We start from the raw sequence: 20,837 nt of genomic DNA on the forward strand, positions 1-20,837 counted from the left end.
GCACTGATTTCTACTTGTTTGTAATGTACTGCCTCCTTGACAACCAAAGCCATTCAATTCCCCCTTTTGACCTCACACCTCATTTCTGTGGATTCTCTCTAAATATGTGCAGCATAGACACATCTTTTTATTTGTATTAAACAGTCTGTTGCTGATAGACATCGTGTTGGAATCTGATTCAAAATGACTTAAAAAGGGGGGGAAATCTTTACAACACATTTACAACTCTAAAATAACTGACATACAGAGACACATGGGAGCTAAAGAGGTTGTCTTGATTTAGCATCTGAAAATAATTACCAGGTCAAATCTAAACACTCACACCCACTCTGGCTCTTCCCTTTCACACCAATCTTCCTCTAAAATAGCCATGTCCAAATGGACATTCCTGCAGTGGACTTGGGAAGGAAAGTTGATCCAGGAGAGCTGGCAGAGTGGGACCTCGCTGAGTGACGTCACCTCTCCCCCCAACCCACCCACCCTTTCACACACGCAAAAACACACAAACGCACACACCAAGTTCGTGCTCAGGTCTCGGTGAAGAGAGAGAGAGAGAGAGAGAGAGAGAGAGAGAGACTCAGACAGACGTACCGAGGCGGATGAGTGAGGGGAGAGAGAGAGAGAGAGAGAGAGCAGTGTGTCCCAGGCACACCGCGCTCTCCAAACACAACCACAGTCTCGCCACGTTCAATTCAATGAAGATCTAACGAGCACAACAGAGACAGACCCAAACCAGAGAATATATTATACACGCCCCACGTGCGTGTTTTTTTTTTCACCCCCCCCAATCACCGGTGACGGACATCTCAAGGAAAGACGCGAAATAAGAACGAACAGACGGGGGAGGAAAGAAGAAGGAAAGAAAGAAAGAAGAAGAAGGACCTGAGGACGGATTTCTTTCTTCCACGGTATTTTCCCCGGGACTCGCCTGCCATTTAGTGGATGTAAAACAGAAAGAAGAAAAAGAAACTCGACTTCCCTTTACGCAGAAAAAAATAAAGGACAGACTGAGTTTGAGAGTGACTGCAAAATGGTGATAAGGTAAGAGATGTTTGACGAGCCTGGGAGTTTGGAGGTTGTGACGGTGGGAAGTGAAGTGGCTGCCGCAGTGATTTGAGGTGCGCGCACAGGCTCGCGAAGTTGGTTCAAACATTAGCGGGGGCCGTTACACGTATGTGGACGGGCTTTTCTGTCCTCGCGCTGCCGTGTTCGTGTGTCCAACTTGTAGTTTTTTGTGAACTCGCGCAACGCGATGTTGCTTTCAGGGCCACATTACAGTAAGAAATTCGCGCGGAATGACACGAAATAGCTTCCTTTGACTGGCTGATTTAAAAAAACAAAAACCTTAAAATGCACCTGCACGTGAGCAAATTTGTCTGTGCTATATTTTGGTCATGACGTGGGGTTTGCGTTGAGGTGTTCAGTAGATTATCCGCACGCACTTAATGTATTTATAATATTTACGTTTGCTTTTTACATTATTTTTTTATTTATTTTAAAATAAACTGGTAACTATTTTTTTCTGCGCTGTGTTATCCTAAAAAAAAACACGTTATTTTAAGCCCTCTTTATAAGCCGAGTGGCTGTCGTGAGTATACGGTTCGTATTAGTGCATCCTGCCTTTGTAGGCAGCGAGTGGAGTGCGAGGAATTTTCAAAGTGCATTCTAAAAACTCTCCAGAGGTCCCTCATCTTACCTGTCTTTTTTTAGAACATTTTTCTAGTGTTTATTGACGAGGAGGCGTTACAGTTAACTGCTTTTAAAAAATTAGAATAATAAAAGCAGCACTTGTCTGTCAGTCAGGTGAAAGCGAGCCTTTATTTCCAGGAGTACATGCCACCTGTGCTCAGTGTGCCAGTTGGGCCACTAGGGGACTCATTCTCTCCAGCCACTGAGGAGAATGCAGCAGAGAGGGGCTACAAGCCATGATTAGAGATCCCTCCTCTTTTGCTTGAAAAAAAAGAAAGAAAAACTTTATGCAAGGTATAGCAACCAGTGTTAGAAATGTAACAAATGTCCCCAAGGATGAAATGATAGTTTATCAGCTTGATGGAAATTAATATGTGTATAACTACATAATCAGCAATTCACGTTAGGTGGGATTACAGTGTAAAAAAAATGGATGAAAGAGTGACAAGATGTGTTGTGGTGTTGCTGTCTGGGTAAATGAAAAGGCAGGGATCGAAGGCAGAGTCGGCTAGTGAGGTGATTTGAAAGGCCAGTATGGTGTGTGTGTGTGTGTATTTAAACATTCAAATCAGAGTGAATGTGGGTGTTTGCTCAGGCGTTTTCATCGCACAGTGAGCACTCTGGGAAGAGCACGCCCAGCATCTCTGCACTGTACCTTCACGTTCGACTGTTCCAGGCTCAAACAATTAGCCCGATTTTGACACAGCACAATTAATGCTGTCACCACACATTCGAGTTCCACTTTCAGCAGCACTCGAAAGAGGGAGGCAAAATGGACACGCGCCGAGGCGGCGTTGCGTTTTAAGTGCTGCCTCCCAAAGTCGCTGAAGGGAGAAAAGAGTCTCAGTCATCGAAAAGTGGCACCGACGCGGCCATCTGCACTCCAACCCCTCATCCTTCACCTTCTGCTGTTCTAAAGCCTCCCAGACGATATGCAGCTGGTGAGCAAAGTCTGAACCTGTGAAAACACGAACGTGTTTGTGTGAACGTGCACGCGCAAAGGATGCAAAGAGTTTGTGGCATTCAAGCTGCTAAATTGAAAAATGATCAGGGGTTGGAAAGTGCCTACAAGGGGCTTGGGCCATCTTTAGCGTGCCTGCCGATCTGCTCCTTTTTTCTTCAGTTTCTGTGCCTGAAGCACACTCTGAAATCACATCCTACATTTTTGACAGTGGCTGGAGGGAAAAGCGGGTGTTTTGAAAACTTCATGTTTTAAGGGAACTCGAGATCTTTCAGACGCTTCTATTATTTCTGCTCGTTTTCCAGTGCGCATTCGCTTAGCTGTGCGATTTGATTGCCGCGCCACTGGTTGGTTAAATGTTAAGCTCGCCGATAAAAGCTAATTGACAGCAGGGCCTTCGGTGTAACAGAGATGTCTGGAAGGACTGCGGGAGCTTTAAATATCTCCTTATCCACCATCCGTAACTGGCACACAGCCGAGGCCGGTTAAAAACAAGTGTGCCTGCTCCGCACACTCCCATTGTCTCAGCACGGATAAGTAGCTCTGACTCACTGCTTTATTTTGTTTTTTCAAGACTTTAAAATAAGAAAAGAAAGAAATGTCAGGAAAAACTTTTTTTTGTACTACGTGTGTGCTTTTACATGCGCCTCTGTGTGTGAAAGAGAGAGAGCTCTACTTGAGGAATTCCAAGGCCAGGGCCCCTATTACAAGTGTGGAATGAGAAATCAACACTTACATTACAAAAATGGATACGTAAACACAGAGGCCGCAATTATCAGGCGCCATGGTGTTGGAACTGGGTGAGATGGAGTGCCAATATGTCTGTTAGCAATCACCCCCCCTCGCTGCCTGCCCCCTGTAATCCAGTGGGTGTATTCTAGCTTGTTTTGTGCCAACAATGGCCCTTAACAGCTACCCACTGACTGGCAGGCAGGCTAGCTGGCAGGGTGGGTGGCTGGTGGATGCGAGAGAGAAGTTTGATGGGCTCTGGAGGGAAAACGCTTCCACGAAGGTTCACGTCCACGAAGCTCACGCCGTACTTCGCACGTGCATTTTGTATATGGCACACTTAAAAGTTTCTTCCTGCTAATCTGGCGTGTGCGGCTGTGCTTCGGGGTCCTCTTTCGACTACAGAACCCCCACCTCACAGAGGCCAGCCTGATGCATTGTGACAAATGAGAAAGCAGTTTGATTTCGCACAACACTGAGCTGCACCGCGGCATAATGAAGTGATCATGACTTTACCCTTGGTTCACTTTGGCTGTGGTCCCGCGGTGTTTTTCCTCTCTATTCAATCGCTTCACTCACTTATTTACTTGGCAAGCATTTCCTCCCGTAACCTCTAGTGCTGCATAACTAGCGTCAAGGGTGGGTTGCTTGATAAAAACCACCGCTACGGGGCATTGGTTTTACACATAGGGGAACGCTAGCAGTTTTTATTGATATTCAAGTTGCCATTGGGTTGGAATAATAAGAAGCCTATTTTCACGCCCAAGCAAAATCACCTCTACTGTCCATCACCCTGTCAGGGCAGAAAGTTGAGGCGTAAATATTTTTGGCAGCGGAGGGGATGGAGGGAGAAGCTGAGCTTGTTCTTTCCCCGTTTGCGCCCATTCTCCAATTCTGCGACTGATTTAAATGCTTTGTCTTGTTTTGTTTCCGTGTTCACCCTGCTTCAAATTAGCCTCATTGAAATGAGGTGTAATTTTAGAAAGAAAAGTTCTTCTGCCTTCCTTCCCCATTCTTTCATGGCGATTTCATCTCCCTTTGTAAAATGCACTTGTAAGCGTTAAAAGCGGAACGCTCAGTGTCATTTCTAACAGCTTGGAGTGCTTCGCCTTGAGGCTCTGCCTCCAGCCTTTACATACAGGGGAACTATCGAAGTGACAGAAACACAGAGGAGTGCTTTTCTGTTGCAGCTGTCCTTTGCTTGGAGATTGTGTTTCAGGAGATATGATGGATGCCAAACGCCTGTAGCCAGTTGTGAGGACGTACATGGGGTGGAAGTATGCGGGTATGGATTTGGATCGGGGTCAGCAGCACTGGCAGAGTATTATAATTTTGCCCTTGACCTCCATTTTGGATCAGCCCCCCCCATCTAGCAACTAAGAGTCTGTCACTATCCACACTTTGGGAAAGCTGCGGCTACTTAGAAGAAAGCTGAAGAGTGCTAGTGAAACATGATAATTCTGGCTTCAAATGCTGCATGAAAGAAGGCGATGGAGTATGAAACGGTAGCCTGGTGCTATTTTTTTTTAAGGGATTCATTTTGATTGTACTGCAACCCAAAACATCATTTCTTTTTATGCCCTTCCTATTGTCTCATTTCCTCTTATCTTAATTTTTGGGGAAGGCTGAGAGCAGAATCCAGCGAGGTTCATTTGAATAACCGGCAGAATGAGGAAATAAAAGCTGGAGGAAGAAATGGAAGTGGCGGGCGGCCTGTGTGCATTCATGTCACACAGCTTTATCAAATTATTCCACAATAGCAGCCACACAAGTGATGGAATTTCAATTAAAGTATGACAGTTTCAGAATTTGTTTCTGCTCGCGCGCGAGAGAGCCACGTTACGTTTGGTGGATTTTGGGGGGGGGGGGGGGGGGGCTGGGGGGGGGGGGGGGGGGTGGGCTGCTGGTCTTGTACAGAAGACATATTTCCCAGTCTGTATTCTCTGTCTACTCACCTCCCTGCTCACTCACCCCGTCGTTCTCCATCAAAAGGGAACGACTTAGCGGAGACACTTTTGTTCAGAGGCACTCTGTGGTTAGAGCCAGCAGCCGGGCAAAAATGGGGTGTTGTGATAAAGGTCTTTGAGACGAAAAGTCAAAAATGGAAGGCTTTGGCTGATAGGCTCTTTCCAGGAACAATTACACTACCTGCTGTGCCAAATATAAGGGTGCAAGAGATAAGTGCAAGGGAGGGGGTGCTCAGCTCAGACTGGTGGCTAGCTCGTAAACTGGTAAAGAGCTACGTATATATGACCCTCAGGGGCTGTAAACTGTTTCAGGCCTGAGATTGTAACACACGCAAGCACTTCTGTGCTCACCCAGACGCCCAGTGTGTCTATATATGCACACACACACACACACACACGCGCGTATGAATGTAGATGGTAGAGCGAAACCTAAGAATAGACTCAACGTGCAGGATTTATTGCAACAGCAGTGCTACAGAAAAAATATTTGCATACATTAAACCACAAATGAAAATGTCTTTTATCTTAAATGAAGTTTCGGAACAAAGGGTGTAAAAATTTGAATTTGTCGCCCATTTGCATTTCCCGGACTCCGACCGGAATTGGCAAGGAGCAGAGGGTTCCATTAAAAAGTTCAGTGACATTGCCACATAGCAATTTCACGAATGAGGAATGCATTTAATAGGAGATGGATTTTTCATCATTTGGAAATGTTTCCCCGATTTGTGCCATAATTCTTGAAGTGACGCGTGTTTTAGTGGAATCCAGTGCACCCGCGGAGAGGTCTCGGAAGATGTATAGAAATCTCACGCGGAAGGTGGGAAATAGAGTAGAAAAAAAGTCCTGCACATGTGGACGTACTGGCGTCAACGCTGTGGGAATATGTCTCCTTTATTATTAATCATTTATGTCTCTCGTTTTAAATCGGAATTCAAATTCCTGCATCGCTGCAAGGTTACGAGCGAGCGTTTAAATTCTGTGTAACCCCGGCATTCTCTCTCTCTACTCACTGTGCAATTATAGCTAGCTGCTTTGAAGAAGCCAGGCGGAACTAAAATGACTTTTCATGTCCGGTATAATGACTGCCATTTGGAAGCGGACATGGAGAGAGGGCGAGAGAGACAGAGCTACAGAGGAGAAAGAAGAGAGAGCAAAAAAGATGGAGGGAGGTGCAGAAGGAGGGAGAAAAAAGGGGGGGGGGGGGGGGGGGGCAATCAGTGGATGAAAATGGCTTAGGTCACCTCTGGTTCTGCCCAGACAGCCCAAACCAACCACCTTTGATTCCTCACAGTTGAATCGGACACATTTTCTCCTTCTTCTTCTTTTTTCCCCTCCCTGTCTGCGCTTCTCACTCAAACTTCCTCTCTCCTCTTTCTTCGTCTTCCTCTTTCTTGCCATTGGTCACCATTCATTTGCCTTCAGCGGAAGCTTAGCAGCTTTAAGGCGGATTACAAGATGAATTGCAAAGAGCGAGACGCCGTATATTCTCTTTAGGGTGGGCCGCTGCAGCCAAAGGCCAGAGCTGTGGGCCGTCACCTGGGCTAGCAGCTGGCTATCTTTTACACCCCCCTCACTAATGAGGCCAGACAGTTGGGGCTGAAGTTATAGCTCAGGCTGGATGCTGTGTTGGTAATCTATTATTTAGACTCTCACGGGGAGCCTGGTCTCAAGAATTTCATGCATGCATTTTGCAAAGCAAATGGTAGCCCAGGGGGAATACAGAGCTCTGTGTGGGAAAGAAACGAGTGCGTATTAGACATTAATGTGAGTGAGTATTAGGCATTAACGTGAGCTGCAGTGTTTCCTTGTCCTGCCTATTTCAAACCTGCCAAGACCCAAAGGAAATTTTGTTTTTTCTTCTTCTGATCCCCGCCATTATACTAGAATAACAATGTTGGTTAAACAGATGCGCTTCGACGGTGCTAGCAATGCTGACAACTTAATTCGGCGCATGAGTCTTTTTTGTCTTCCCCCCACCCTTCCATCCTTTATTTCGTACCTCATTGTGATATTTTAGGGATGACAGATCAAGGTTGTAGCTGGGTCTTCAAACAGCCGACACAAAAGAATGGGTATATCTTTCCCTTCCCTTTTCATGTATATTTTAGGAACTATTTCAGAGGGGTTTCGGAGAGTTGCATCACACTGTTATAGATAAAACTGTGCAGACAGGCCTTGTTTATATTTAGTCAGGCTAGAAAACTATGCCACACATGACCCCGCCAATGTATTTATAGTGAAAATTCCCTTGGCTACCAGGGATGTATAAAGTAATACTTAAATTTGTTTATTCGTTTATTTCCATTTGCATGTTTCTCAAGTGTACCATTCATCTACACTGAGCATCTAAACATTAGGACCCGACATGGCGCTAGTATAAAAAACAGCGAACGAGGAGTCGGTATCTTCCAGGCTGCCACATTCGTGTGAACACTTTGGGCAATTAACTGTATTTGGTGTTGTACATATACAAATCTACTGGGAGATGAGATGGCAACAGTTAAACATAGAAAGACAGTTTTAGACAGAGCTGTTTAGCAGACTTAGGTTACTCTTAAATGGAGTTCATGTGGAATGGCTTAAGATGTTTGAAATGGTTTAAGAGTGCTAGATAGCATAAATAAGCTAGGCATACCGAGCCCGGTGAAGTCACCAAGATATCCATGTATCTTCATCTTGATGAGACATACTGTAGCTTTCTGTTCTAAGAAGCGAAGCTTATGTGGAAGTGCTTTAAAACTGCATTTGTACTTCAAGCCAGCAGGGGGTGACTGCTCTGGTTGCAACAAGGTTTCTGCTTCTATAGAAATCTGAGGGGAAAATGACCCTTTGCCCTGTGATCTCGACACGTTTCGACAAGTTCATGGTCTCAGTCGAGACAAAAAACATTAAACAGTGCTTTACAGTATATGTTGCGATTGATTGATGCACAGTGTGTCCTCAGTTTCTCGGGTGGAACCATCCCTCGTTTGTCACGTCCAGTTTCAAAACACCAAGATCAAGGCTTCAAGGACTTCACCAGCCAGTGGATGATATCATGCTAGTGCTGTGTGTCTTGTAAACGTTGTTTATTCATCAGATTCACCAGGGCCAAGCTGCCACACTTAAAGCTGCGATGTGCAACATCTCACCACTAGATGTCAGTAGATTGCAGATTGCATGCAGTTTTCTTACCACCAGATTCAAGTGCATCATTCGAGCTATGGTGGCTGCTGCAGGACAAACATGTTTAAAAAGTTTGAATTTTTTTTTTTTTTTTTCAAACCCCACGTGTCCAGGTGTTAGGTTGAATTACCGTTCGATCGGAAAGCAGATAACTTCAGTGTCGCGTTTAAAATCCTTCGCCCTCTGCAGCTCCTTCCATCTGGAAAAGGGTACTGTACCTGTAATTATCCTTGTTTTATCCCAACGCCCGTCGTGTGTCTCTTTCCTTTGCATTTTCACTTCTGTGTGACCTATTCACAGATGAAATCGTACCTATGAAAACATTGGTTTGGTCCTTCATTTTTTAAATCTGAAGGTGCAGGCACGGATTAAAATTTGCCTCCGAGGCATGAGAACGCCTTCGAGTTCTCTTCTCCTTCACCTTTAGCCTACTACGTGTGTGGGACATAAAACACGACTAGGCAGAACAGCGATGTCCCTCTCGGCGACTGCATTCAAGATGGCAGGGGAACATGGCGGCTTACACAAACCGGTGCCTGCTCCTATGTATGTTTAATGGATTCATTCTAAGTTCATGAGAATTCTTCAGTTTGTTCGAATATGTAATTACACACAAATATGTATGTAATGTATATTTATAATTTTTTCTGTTACATAACCTACAGTAGTTTTACATACTGTAGCTTTAAAGCGCCACATTATCCACATTTTTCAGTTTCATTCATTGCCTTAACGTTATATTTTCAGGGACACACCTCACACTGCGTACAAATCTCACAGGTGCAAACCTTTATACCATCATCAGTCCATTGAATTCACAGAAACTACATAGTACAGTCAGCTACAGATCCTGTGACCTCTAATATAACTTATTTTCCACTGAATTTCTCATGCTGTTCGGGGGAGTCTGTGTCAGGTGTCGGGCACTGTAACTGTAGCTGCCACGCTTAATCCTCTACCTACCGCTACCTTGTCCTTGCATGCGTTCTCCTGTCGGGCTACCCTAAAGAAACATTCCAAGAGAGGTTCAGCATCACTGTAACTGGACACCATCTATCGCCTTTCATTCTTCCTTAATGCTGAGAAAAGAAGAGTTAAAGAGCTGGCACGCTCTTTATCGAGTCAGATGGGTGCTGACCCACAAAATCACAAAATAAAACCGTCAGAACTCAGAATTAAGGGAACGTTGTTAAATAGGAGTTGGAATGCTCATGTATATATCTTTTTCCTCTTTTCTCTTAAAGTTTAAAATAACATGGCACTCATATATCACCCAAAGCACCAAATAAGCCTGAGATCAAGTTGCCCAGATTGCAGATGCTATAACAGCGTACTCTGGGATTTAAGCTGGCATTCATATAAACGTTGCTTTTACACGTACCACCCACCTAAATGTTGGTGCAGCCCAAACACCCCCATGACAAAGGCTCTGCGTGATGGCTGCCAGCTGCAGCCTCCCTCCGCAGGACAAGTGTCCCGCCACCGCAAAAACTGGCCAAGAATGCAAGTGTGCATTAGTGTGAAAGCTACTCCAGATAAAAGAATCTAAACCTTACCGCCATGATTGTCGCTGAAACCTAGATTCAGACTTACTAACTATAAGTATTACCCAGTTTAGATGCTCACCTCAGGTCTGCACAAAGGGAGAAAGGGTGTCAGTTAAATGTGCAGCCGGATGCCGATTTAGCTTTTGATGCTGGCCATCGCCTCCTTTTGTCACAGCTGATTGTCATTCCTGTGACAGCCCAATAAGTGTGTGTGTTTGTGTGCTCTTCAGTACTGGTTTGTTTGTGTCACAGTCTATAGAAGGGTTCATTTAGTAGCCATAAAGACACATATACAATGCAGCTGCTTCTTCCCCTCCCCTGCTGCTCTCTCTCCCCATCTTCCCACCCTCCGCCGCTATTTGGAAATCTATTGTGATAAGCTAAGCGCAAAGCTGCGAGGACGGTGTCCTGCGCTAGCTGCTGGCCATATTGTTGCCTCGTTCCTCTGTTTGGATCCCCAGCCTGCATAACACTGCATCGAGGAATTAACCTCCATTTCAGTTTCTTTCATATTCTATAACTTCTTCTTTTCTTTTTTTTGCGATGGCCACTCCGCCGCGAGGGGAGAAGTACTGTAAATGTTGCCAAATTACTGACAGCTCCTCTGGAGCCCCGGCTGCATAAATGCGCCGCGAATGTGATAAACAGCTCAGTCTCTCTTGCTTGTGGCTGCCTGTAAGCGCAACCTTTACAGAAATAAAAGGGCACGACTTTTTCTTTTTTTTAAAGGCAACTTCGCTGACATAAGAGCGAGAAGTTAAATAAAAGAGAGTGTAGCGCAGTGAATGAGACATTACTAAATTGTCACACTTTGTGACCTTTCCTATTTGTTCTGACAAGCCGGGGTTTCTCTCTGTCGAAATGGCCTGTGAGCGTTTGTAAGCGATTCTTCCCTTCCTGACCCCCCCAAACACACACACCCTATTTTTTCTTATCTGCCATCTGCAGTGACTGCGTGACGCCATAGCTTCTGTGTCATCAGTGACAATGCTCACACGCACACTGGGACTAAACAAGAGAGCAGGGAGGAATAAAGTGGGGAGACAGAATAGGCTGCGAAAAGAGAGCTCACTTCATCCTTTAATTGTATCTCCAAATATCCCGGTGGACTTCATTACCGAGGCATGCGAAGAAATCTCACTTGTTTGCTCTGGGAAACATGTAAAAAGTGTTTGTAGTTCTTTTTATGTCTCTGTAGCAGCGTGAAGTGTTTCAGTCGGGCGAGTCGAAATTTCTCTGCGGCCGATTTCAAGCAGTCAGTGAAACGACGGACTTACGTTTAAAGAAAAAAACATGTTGATGATTACGCGTTAACCTAATGGATGCCATGAATTAAAGCAGATTTTCACATAACATCAAATGATCATTTTATTTATTGGTACCTGTTATGCGGAGTTTCAGGTGTCTTCTACAGTTTCCTTTGCATAATTCATTATTATTGAGCCTTAGTGCAGTGCTTTAGTTTATCTACTGTTTAAAATGAGCTGTTTTAGCTCCCCTCCTGATTGGCTTCCCCTCGCAAACAGAAAATTTGGACAGGAGGTGGGCGGGGCTTCACATCAAGGATACCCTCCCTCTCTCTCTTACAAAAGAAGTTGTATTTTGCTCATAGAAATGTAATAACCTATTCTAGAGTTTACTTTTTTTTCCTGAATAGGGACCTTGAATAAACTGCCAGCTTTATGCGGAAAATCACATCTTTCTTTCGCGATTTTAAAGAGAAATTTCAGTGACACATTCAGCGTCTGTAGACGTTTACCAGAGGACTGGAGGTAATTTTTGACTTCATTAAATCCAGGGCTAAAAATCTACAGCATCACTGCATAAAAACACAGCAGGAGAGGTGATTATCTTTGGAAATTAGCTCACTCATTTAGAGCTGTGTGGATGCAGATGCCTCTGTTCAATGGAAGCCTATTATTCCAAACGACTCTCATTAAGCCGTAGTGAAATAAGGCAAGCTGTGGAAGCAGTGAAATAAAATCTTTAGACTGGCTGTGTAGAACTCGGCGGCGGCGAGCTACGCTGTCTTCATTAAGGGCTCTGACGTCAGGAGTGAAATGCTGAAAACGATCAGTGTAAAAGGAAAAATTGTATGCAGCTGATTTCTGCCTCTTGTGCTCTATAGGTGGGTTATTTGGCGTTTGTGCTGTAAGCCGAGGGAACCGACAATACAGTCTGAGCTTAATGAGTGACTTTAATAAAAAATTTAAAAAAACTAACACCGAGGAGCATGAGTCATAGCTGATCTGTAATTTCTGTATCTGAATGGAGTGCTTAGAAGCCCTTTTAAATACCAGTCTGAGCGAGCCCCTTTCCTGGTTAGTCAAGATGTGCTGTGCTTTCTTTTACATGATACAAAACAAAGCAGATCACATGCTGTTGAATGGTATGGAAATCACCTATTGCCACTCGTGGTCTCTCTTCAGCAAACACAACAGAACCTGTTTAAGGCCTTTCCCGGTGCCTCTGTAACGCCTTGGTTAGGTGCTGATTGTGCCGAGCTAACATAGACTGAAGAAATGGAGACCACTCCCCACCCCCTTTCTTCTTCACGGCACAATTTATGTGCATTAAGAGCCAACTGAGGTCAGCTTATCAATAAGTTAGTCATGACTCAATCCATCACTACATGTGACTGAACAGATTGATTAATGGCGCTTTGTTTGGGATGCAATTAACATAAAAAACACATAAATTTCACAAATGTTGCAGATTGCAAGCGATGGCTCATTTAGCTAAAAAAAAAAAAGGGGGGGGGGGGGGGATTTAAATGAAGCCCCACTTTAGGGGAATGAGTGATGTCAGTTTCCAAACATTTGCATGAGCTTTGCATGTGCACTGAATGCAGTATTTGCATGAACTAAATCAAAAGCAAACTTTTCTTTAGTCCTGAAACCGACAAAAAGTGTATCTGTTGAAAGGCGATCAAGCTGGTTTGATCTGCTGATAAAACACCAACAAATTCTGTGGTTAACCTGTTTATTGTGGGGCACAAAGACCAGCAGCTATAAAGCAAATTATTATAGGATTATCGAGCATCTGGAATTATTTATTTTTCTCCCCTGGATCTATGTAAGTTAGAGGACCTAGCGAAGAGAGGGCGATTCGATTGACTTGTTTCAAATAAAGAAAAATACAGGCGGGTCTCAGAATTCCCCTGGCCTCAACAACAACGCAGGTGGATGTCATTTGCATGTCCCACGAGCTTACCTCCTCCTCCTCCTCGTGTATATTTATTAAAATAGCCGCCGGTGGAAATCAGATGACTGTCAAATCATCCTGATGTTTACCAGCGTTCTGTAACATGTGCCCTCATACACATGTACACACTACAGGTTGAACACACAGTGCTGTTTATAACCGCTTCTATGATAACCTCCGTCAAAACATTCATGTACTGTTTGGCCGGGGCCCTGAACATCAGTAGCCTGTATAAAGTGATGGAACGCAGACATTAAAATTCGATCTCCTGCATCAGTACATCCAGCGCTGCTCGGAATGGCAACTATAAATTGCCGGCCATTATTTTCGATTAACCACGCTGACACTATGGCCCATCACATTTCTTCCTATTTTTGCACCCCCCACCCCCCCAATCACAGCTGCACCATATTTCCAGCACTGTTTCATTTTAGATTGTCCCGGAGCACGATAACGCCGAGCGGCAAACCTTGGGACGCGAGCTAGCAGACGATCTTATTAATAGCGGAGCTGCGATAACGGCAGTTGTCAACATCCTCAGTCGGTATCTCGATCTTCAGGCGCATCCTTTCCGAAGGCCTGAAGAGCAGAGGCGTCACAGTGGGTGCAAAAGGGGGCAACAAACTTGGCAGTTTTATCATTGATGTTCTGGGAAAGTTTAATTCCCTGCATCTCAAATACAGCAAACAGGATTTCCCGAGTGGGGTGGGGGATTAGGAGGCAGGTAAAAAAGAAAAAAAAAAGGGGTGGGTAGCGAATACAGTTTGAGCTTTCATGTAAAAAAGATGTCCCTAAACGGACACCGGTGCAGGCGTGAATTAAGAAAATGAATAAAATAAGTACAGTTAACCGCCGTGTGCCAGATTTCACAACCTTGAAAGCTTCATTTCATATTAAACATTAAATGCAGACAGAATGGAAACAGCCCTGCTGGTCGGCTGCCAGCTAACATCAGGCGTGACAGATGCACGACGCAAGAGGAGCAGATATATGACGCCGTTACCAAGTGCTCGTTTTGGGAAATAATGGCCGCTGTCTCAAAGAAGTCACTGTGGTGTCCGCGTGTTAGAACGTTTTACGTCTGTTCGCCTAATTGTCTGGCAGGTTTGGGGGTTAGTCAAGGGGCAGCTGATTTTAAAACATTATCAATGCCTTATTTACAAAACAGTAAACTGACCTGGTGAAGACGGCCTCACCGCTCAACTCTTGTTTTGACAGAAACAAATTGTTGCGTCTCACAGAAAGTCCTCCCGTTAGTTCTTAATGAATTTATTGGTAATCGATATCCTTTACTCGTTCACTCACTGAGGCCGTGACCCCCCCCCCCAGACGGGGGTTTTTTCAGCTGTTTTTTCATACTTAGGCAGACGGGGATTGCCCCTAGGTGAGATGAAGGCAAAAAAATGTAGCTTTTTTCCTCTTTTTTTTGCTTTAATAGCCAGGAGGTTCAAAGTCTCACTCCAATAAAATAAGACTGCTGCCTTTCTTATTCGCTTCTCTCACAACTTTCATTTCCTTCACGACGTTCCACTTCTTCTGCACTCCGCGGCACATGCTAACTGATTTGGCTTGGGACCGCGTCTCTGAAAGAAAACCTCCTCAAAGAGCTGGTTATGCATCCCTGTCAAATACTGCACAAAATGCGAGCTTGCCTGTCAGTCAAAGCTTCTTAGCGGAACCTCTCTTGCAGCGATTTCTGTGAGCGTCCTGCTGATGCAGGCAGTTTTTTTTCTTCTGTTTTTTGTTTTTTTGCCGGAAGACGGGGCCTGGCCTCCCAGTGGGGGTCAAAGCGGTTGACCCTGCCCTGGCGAGCTCCGAGTCTGTCTGCAATGATTTTATTCAGCCCCATTCAGTATAACAGCGGGGTGCGACCCGGATCGATGTGGCACTGCCAACGCTGATTCCATTGAGAAACCCGAGGCCTATTGAGAGGCACTGATCAAGGGTGGCGGATGTTTTTGCTTCGCGCTGTTGAGCCTCTGTGAATTCAACAGTCAAATCAGTCTGCTAAAATTGTGTCTCTTAAAACATATGACTCAGAGGAGCTGGCGGAACGCAAGGGAGCTTTGCTATCCTCAAAAAATATATAGTCCTCCTACTATGGCTGCGTGCACGCATCATTCAAGGGCTTTTTGCTATTATTTAGCGCCGCACAAAGCCGAATAAAGGCGGGAGAGAGGAGGATGTCTGGCAAATGAAAAACAACTGGGCCAGATGCCAGACTCAAATCAAGCATGTGAGCTCAATAAAGCACACGGTATCGATTTGCGAGTTATTCATTATTTGTTTTGGATGTAGAGAAAGTTCTTTGGAAAATGATTTTGGTTTGCAGTCCAGACTCTGAAATAAATGGTTTGACAGGTCATCGATGACCATAGAATATGATAGTAAATGGTCTGATATTGATTTATTTCCCAATGCCCCGCTTCTTTTTTCTCGGGAGTTGTTGTGCTTAAAGCAAGACCAAGCACTCTCCTGTGTATTGGATTTTTGTCCGGCCTGCTTTCAGATGCGAAAATGAGGATTTATTTTGTCCTGCCGCTTGACTGATTCTCGTGAGGGAGCACGGATTTGACTAGATAAATTGAGACAGAGGAAGGGTATACATCACACTGCGTTTAATATCTCTCATGACAGCGAACAGTTTCGCCCGCGGTGATATCCAAGCATATAGACCCCCAAAATGCAAAAATGGCAGCTTTGTTTACTGCATTCAAAATAAATGGCTTAGACCCCGCTGTCACTCACAGATGGCACTTCCTTTGAAGAGAAAAAAAAAACTGCAGAGCCAGTGACTCGTAGTAATGCACTGGCACGGCGGCAGCCATTTTGCACAACCTCCGGAGGCACCGATCATCACGGAGAGGCGTTGGCATCATCTTGGCATCGGCCCGACCTCAAGCCCAGAGTAGTAACTGATAGCTGAGCTGTAGCCCGTCAGGCCTGACGCTTATCACTGCTGACATCTGTCCACGCCATCTCTCCTCCCTCATCTGTAGCCGGCCACTAGAACACCGACCTTGGGATCTCTTTCTCTGTTGCTCCAGTGCCCCAAACCGATCTCCCCCTCCTTCAGTTGTTCCCATTTGGCGCTGCTTCAGTGTGTGTTGCTTTGAGGCTTTTGTTTACCCTTTTAGACCTTGGTTGGTGGGCTGACATGACTTGCAAATTCATACACAAACTCTTCCTGTTTGATTTCGGCGTTTATGTAATGAGTTTAAGGAGCCAAATTTGACATTTTCTAGTACGTCGGGACAGCTTGATTATTAAGGAGGGTTCTTTATTTTGCAAATAAAATCTTAGAAACACAAAAAAAGAGATGCGGTTACAACAATGAAGAGAAGCATACACACCAAACCTAGTTTTTCCTGATGATTGCAGTCTTTATTGCCGCTTTTTGTCTGCATAAAAGAAAGAAGAAGAAGTCAGACTGCCAACCACATTCCAGTTTTGACAGGCTGGTAGGAGACGTCTGACACCCTGTGTTGTGACAGCGCGGTGACAAGGTAGTTTGTGAAACAGTCGCAAAGTTTCTTCTATTCATTGTTCTTCACAGACACAAATTGTATGGCTTCCCCCTCAGAGCGTGAGTGACGGTGGCGGTGACATCAGTCACAGGCTCGTCACCTAAGGCACTAAAGTTTGAGCCCACCAAGGGTCTGAGAAAAATGTGATTCCTTGGCCGTCCGCAAGACCAGATAGATCATGTTTTGTAATTTCTAAAGAGCAGAGCTGTTTGCAAGGCTGTTGTTTGGTTGCCTAAAGAAAGGATCAACAAGGTAAACACATTTAGACACGTGTTGAGTGCACGTCCTGAATAAACACGTTACACTTGACAGGACACATGGAGTGGCGGCCGGTTCAGAAGCCAGAGCTGCACCCCCACGTTACAACGAGTCAAATGGAGTCCTGTTAGTTTGTGTTTGCACAAAGCAGCTGAGGTACTGAACGAGCTGGTTAGACTCCCACACTGCTTGCCATCACATATATGTATATTTTGCTAAATATTTTCCCACCGCTTTTATCAAGATCCACACACCAGTTACATTTACAGCATAGCTTTACATTTTCCCATGTTACACTGCACAGCCTTTATGCCACTGTGACTCAACAGCAGCCCTCACCCCTGGCCTCACTTATGAGGTAATTAAGTCCCTGGTTGTTTGTTTAGCTGTCTGCATTTGTGTCCTGTATAAAACACTGGGGGGGCATATGTTCTTCCTACCATAAACCCATTGAAACAGCGGGACATGAGTGGTGAGGAGGGGTCGACTGTGCATGCCTGTGTGAGTGTGTGCTCTAATTAGGCAGGCAGAAGTGTATTAGCCTCACTGGGCAACAGCCAGCTGGGAGCATCTGGAATCGTCTTTCATACTCACCAACTTCCCTGCTGCACAGATACTCATATGCACACACACACAGACACACACACACACAGACACACACACACACGCAGAGGCATGTGAAATTAGAAAAGATATCTATGGAACAGCAGTGCGATAAGAGTACGTAGGTCAGGCATGATGGGTCATATGAGCAGCTATTTAAGTCTGCCAACATTTAAAGCCTCCCTCACATCACAGCCCCCGACTGAACACACCGACTGGAGTCCTTGTTTTAGAGGTGCCACTCTCACGTCTCTCTCGAGATTGGAATGCCAACAGCCAAGAGGGGAGGACCGCATCCATTCCCAGCAGCTTCTGCACCCGAGCTGCATCAAAGCGCTACCTAACAATAAAAAGAGTGTCTAAAATAATCCAGCGCCTCTTGAATTCACTGTGCACTTTTATTAAGAGTTAAGAGTCAAAAGAAGATTATTTTTATCAGCCAGTCATTTATGTTCGGCGGCAGGACTCTGTTCTGGGACCTCCCCGACCTTTTGCACGCGTACAAGGGAAACTTTCAATGTATGCAGAGGGAGTAGCAGCAGGGCGCTGTCAGATATGTCACTGTTAGATCAGATGGAGGATGAAGGGGGCAGCTGGGGAAAAGGTGGGTTGCAAAGCAGTATGCATATGCAGAGTGACTGGGTAAAGTAGCTTAAATAGCATAACCTATATGATTGCCAATTAGATGTGTAGAAGGGTGCAAGCGTGCCGTAGGCTGATCTAGCTATGCTTGATTTAACAGAGACAGTTATTTGAGTTTGAGTCTTTATATATATTTGCCTTTTATGATCTAATTCTTTTGAAATAGCTGTTCTGTTTGTGCCAAATCTTTGGATAAGCTGCAGTCCATCCTATATGAACAATAGAGCTTTCTCTTGTTAATATCAATGACATACTTCAGCTGCTCCCACCCACTCCCTTCTCTCTAAAGTCCAATTCAGGTTATGCGTAGGTGCACACTCCCCACTTCACAAGATACATCACTTCCTGAGTATAAGCTAAATATATTTAACGAAATACTGCTGTCACATGCTGTGGAGAACAAAAAGGAAACTCCACAAAAGGAGACTGAGTTGGCACTTGCGGTATTTCTCCTGTGCAGAGAGCTCAGCGAGCCAGCTGAAATAGTGTTTCTCTGTGCTATTGATTAGCTGGTTAGGCAATGAAAAGCTGGGGACAAGACAGCCACTGAGCTCTCTTCCTACCAGTGGATGCTTGTATGTCTGTTTTTCCACTTTACTCTCGTTTTTTTAAGCTCCCTTTCTCTTTTTTTTTCCATTTATCGAATCCCTCTCCATGTCCTAAATTCATCGCCCTCGTCCTCGCGCTGTTCTTATGTATTTACTATTCCACTCACAGAGAAAAAACCCGGCACGCCGCTTGTCGAGTTAGATCACAGGATCCCAGCTGTTCACAGTCAAGGGCCGCTTCTTTTATTAGCCGTCAGCAAGCCAACCTGGTAGGGCGGTGAGAGGGAGAAAGAGTGGGAGGCAGGAGTGCAAGGGCAGTAGGGGGCACAGATTTCCCACCTGTTAGTCCGCAAGCTCTGCTTCCCTGTCAGAGATTAAGTAGATCAGCGGGAATGCAATAGGTGAGACAAGACAGCTCAGAGAAAATGGATTGAGATGGCTCTCCTTCAAGGGCGATAGTAGCTGTCGATGGAACACCCAACTCTTGAAGTTGCTTTTAGGATGAGCACTGTAAAGTTTTGCCCGCTGCGCCACTGGAATGTGCTGTGGGATAAGGCACAAGCCAGCAGGCGTGCAGTGCCTTAATACCCCTACAAATCCCTTTCTCCTGCCCTGCGTTCCTTTTATTTTTCCCCACCATCTCACAAACCCATGCTTGCCTTTTGGTCTGTAGAGGACTGTTTTACTGGTGAGCGACTGGCCTACAGGGATACAAAGAACCTGAGTGTAAAACTATATTTCAAGCTGCTGTATATAACCAGACCTCCATTGTACCAGTTTTTTTTTTTTTATAATATTTTCATTGAAATTGCAGGAAAAGTCTCCTGTCTTTGTTGTTGTGCCCCCCCCCCCCCCTTACCAACATATCTGCTTCAGTTCTAACCACATTGGAAACACAACCACTCAAAAGAAGTGGCAGTGATGAGAGCAGCACAGAGTGCTCCCATTTTGTATGATTAAATTTACTCTGACAAGCAAGCATGCTTTGTTTTGGCACAACATGTTGCTCTGGGAACCTCGAAACTTCGCAGTTTTTGAAGAACAGCGCCGCACGTGAGGCGATTAGAGGACTCGTGATTTGAGGAGGGGTCTTCAGCAAGTCTTCGCCTGAAGTCACTTTTTTTTTCTCCTCTCCGAAGTGCTCAACACGTCTGAATTGTATTTGCATATTTATGAGAAATGGGTGTCACAGTGATTAAGTTAACTGGGAGCCAGTTCTGCGGAGTGTGGATAATGAAATCATATAAAATTTGAAAGTCAAAGGACGTTTTCTTAAAAATATCTCTTAACTTTATTCAGACTTGGTCGAGTTTGATGAACTATTGGTCCCTTGTGTAGTGGATTTGTAAGCTGGGATAAGTTCAAATGGGTCAGTAAATGGTTGTAAAATGGCAACAAAAAAACAATATCCACTTGATTATATGCTCTTGTGCTAGGGCTGTGCGATATGACCAAAATCTCATATCCCGACATAAGAATTCTATTGTCCCGATAACGATATAAATCACAAAAATCTAACATTTTCTGTAAATTCTGTGAATCTCGGGCAGCTCGACTCCAATATATATCGTTATATCGAACAGCCCTATCTTGTGCTTTTTTTTTTAACTTGAAGAGGATCTATTGTGTTCATTTCCAGTTCTGTACTTTAAAAAAAGTGTTTTTTTAGAGCTGCTTTGCATCATTCATAATAAGTATCCCTTATTATCTAATATTTGTCAGTGGTGCTGCCACTCAATGCGTTCAGTGTCTAGAGAGCAAGCCAGTATAGTTCCCTATAGTTCCCTCATCGATTTAAGCTAGTTTCTCTGATACGCCGCCCCTCGAAAAAGGAGGGTGTAAACAGCAGGGTCCTGCTTCAGGCTATGCCTGATATCCCCATGTTGGTGTTGTTCCTGCATCATCAAAATAATTTTGGTCCAGGATCAACACTGAACTTGGTAGAAAAAGAAAACAAACTTTGTTTAAAACTCTCTTTTGGAACAATTGGTCAGCAT

General features: G+C 44.7%; 1 protein-coding gene across 15 annotated transcripts in view; it reads left to right on the top strand.

Annotated features, from left to right (window-relative positions):
- Nucleotides 1-20,837, top strand: part of LOC146675136 (receptor-type tyrosine-protein phosphatase delta-like) — a 419,238-nt gene that overhangs the window by 277,971 nt on the left and 120,430 nt on the right. The window contains exon 1 of one of the 15 annotated variants that reach the window (XM_085400209.1): nucleotides 574-1,041. The exons of the other annotated variants lie outside the window; for them this stretch is intronic. The gene's annotated coding sequence lies outside the window, so the exon portion shown is untranslated. Of the gene's footprint in view, nucleotides 1-573; nucleotides 1,042-20,837 lie in introns of those variants that run through there. 15 annotated transcript variants of the gene reach the window in all.

This window comes from Rhamphochromis longiceps, linkage group LG3 (assembly GCF_057381845.1).
Source record: "Rhamphochromis longiceps isolate RC_006_pf linkage group LG3, R_longiceps_female_GT1.1, whole genome shotgun sequence".
NCBI classification, from domain to species: Eukaryota; Metazoa; Chordata; class Actinopteri; order Cichliformes; family Cichlidae; genus Rhamphochromis; species Rhamphochromis longiceps.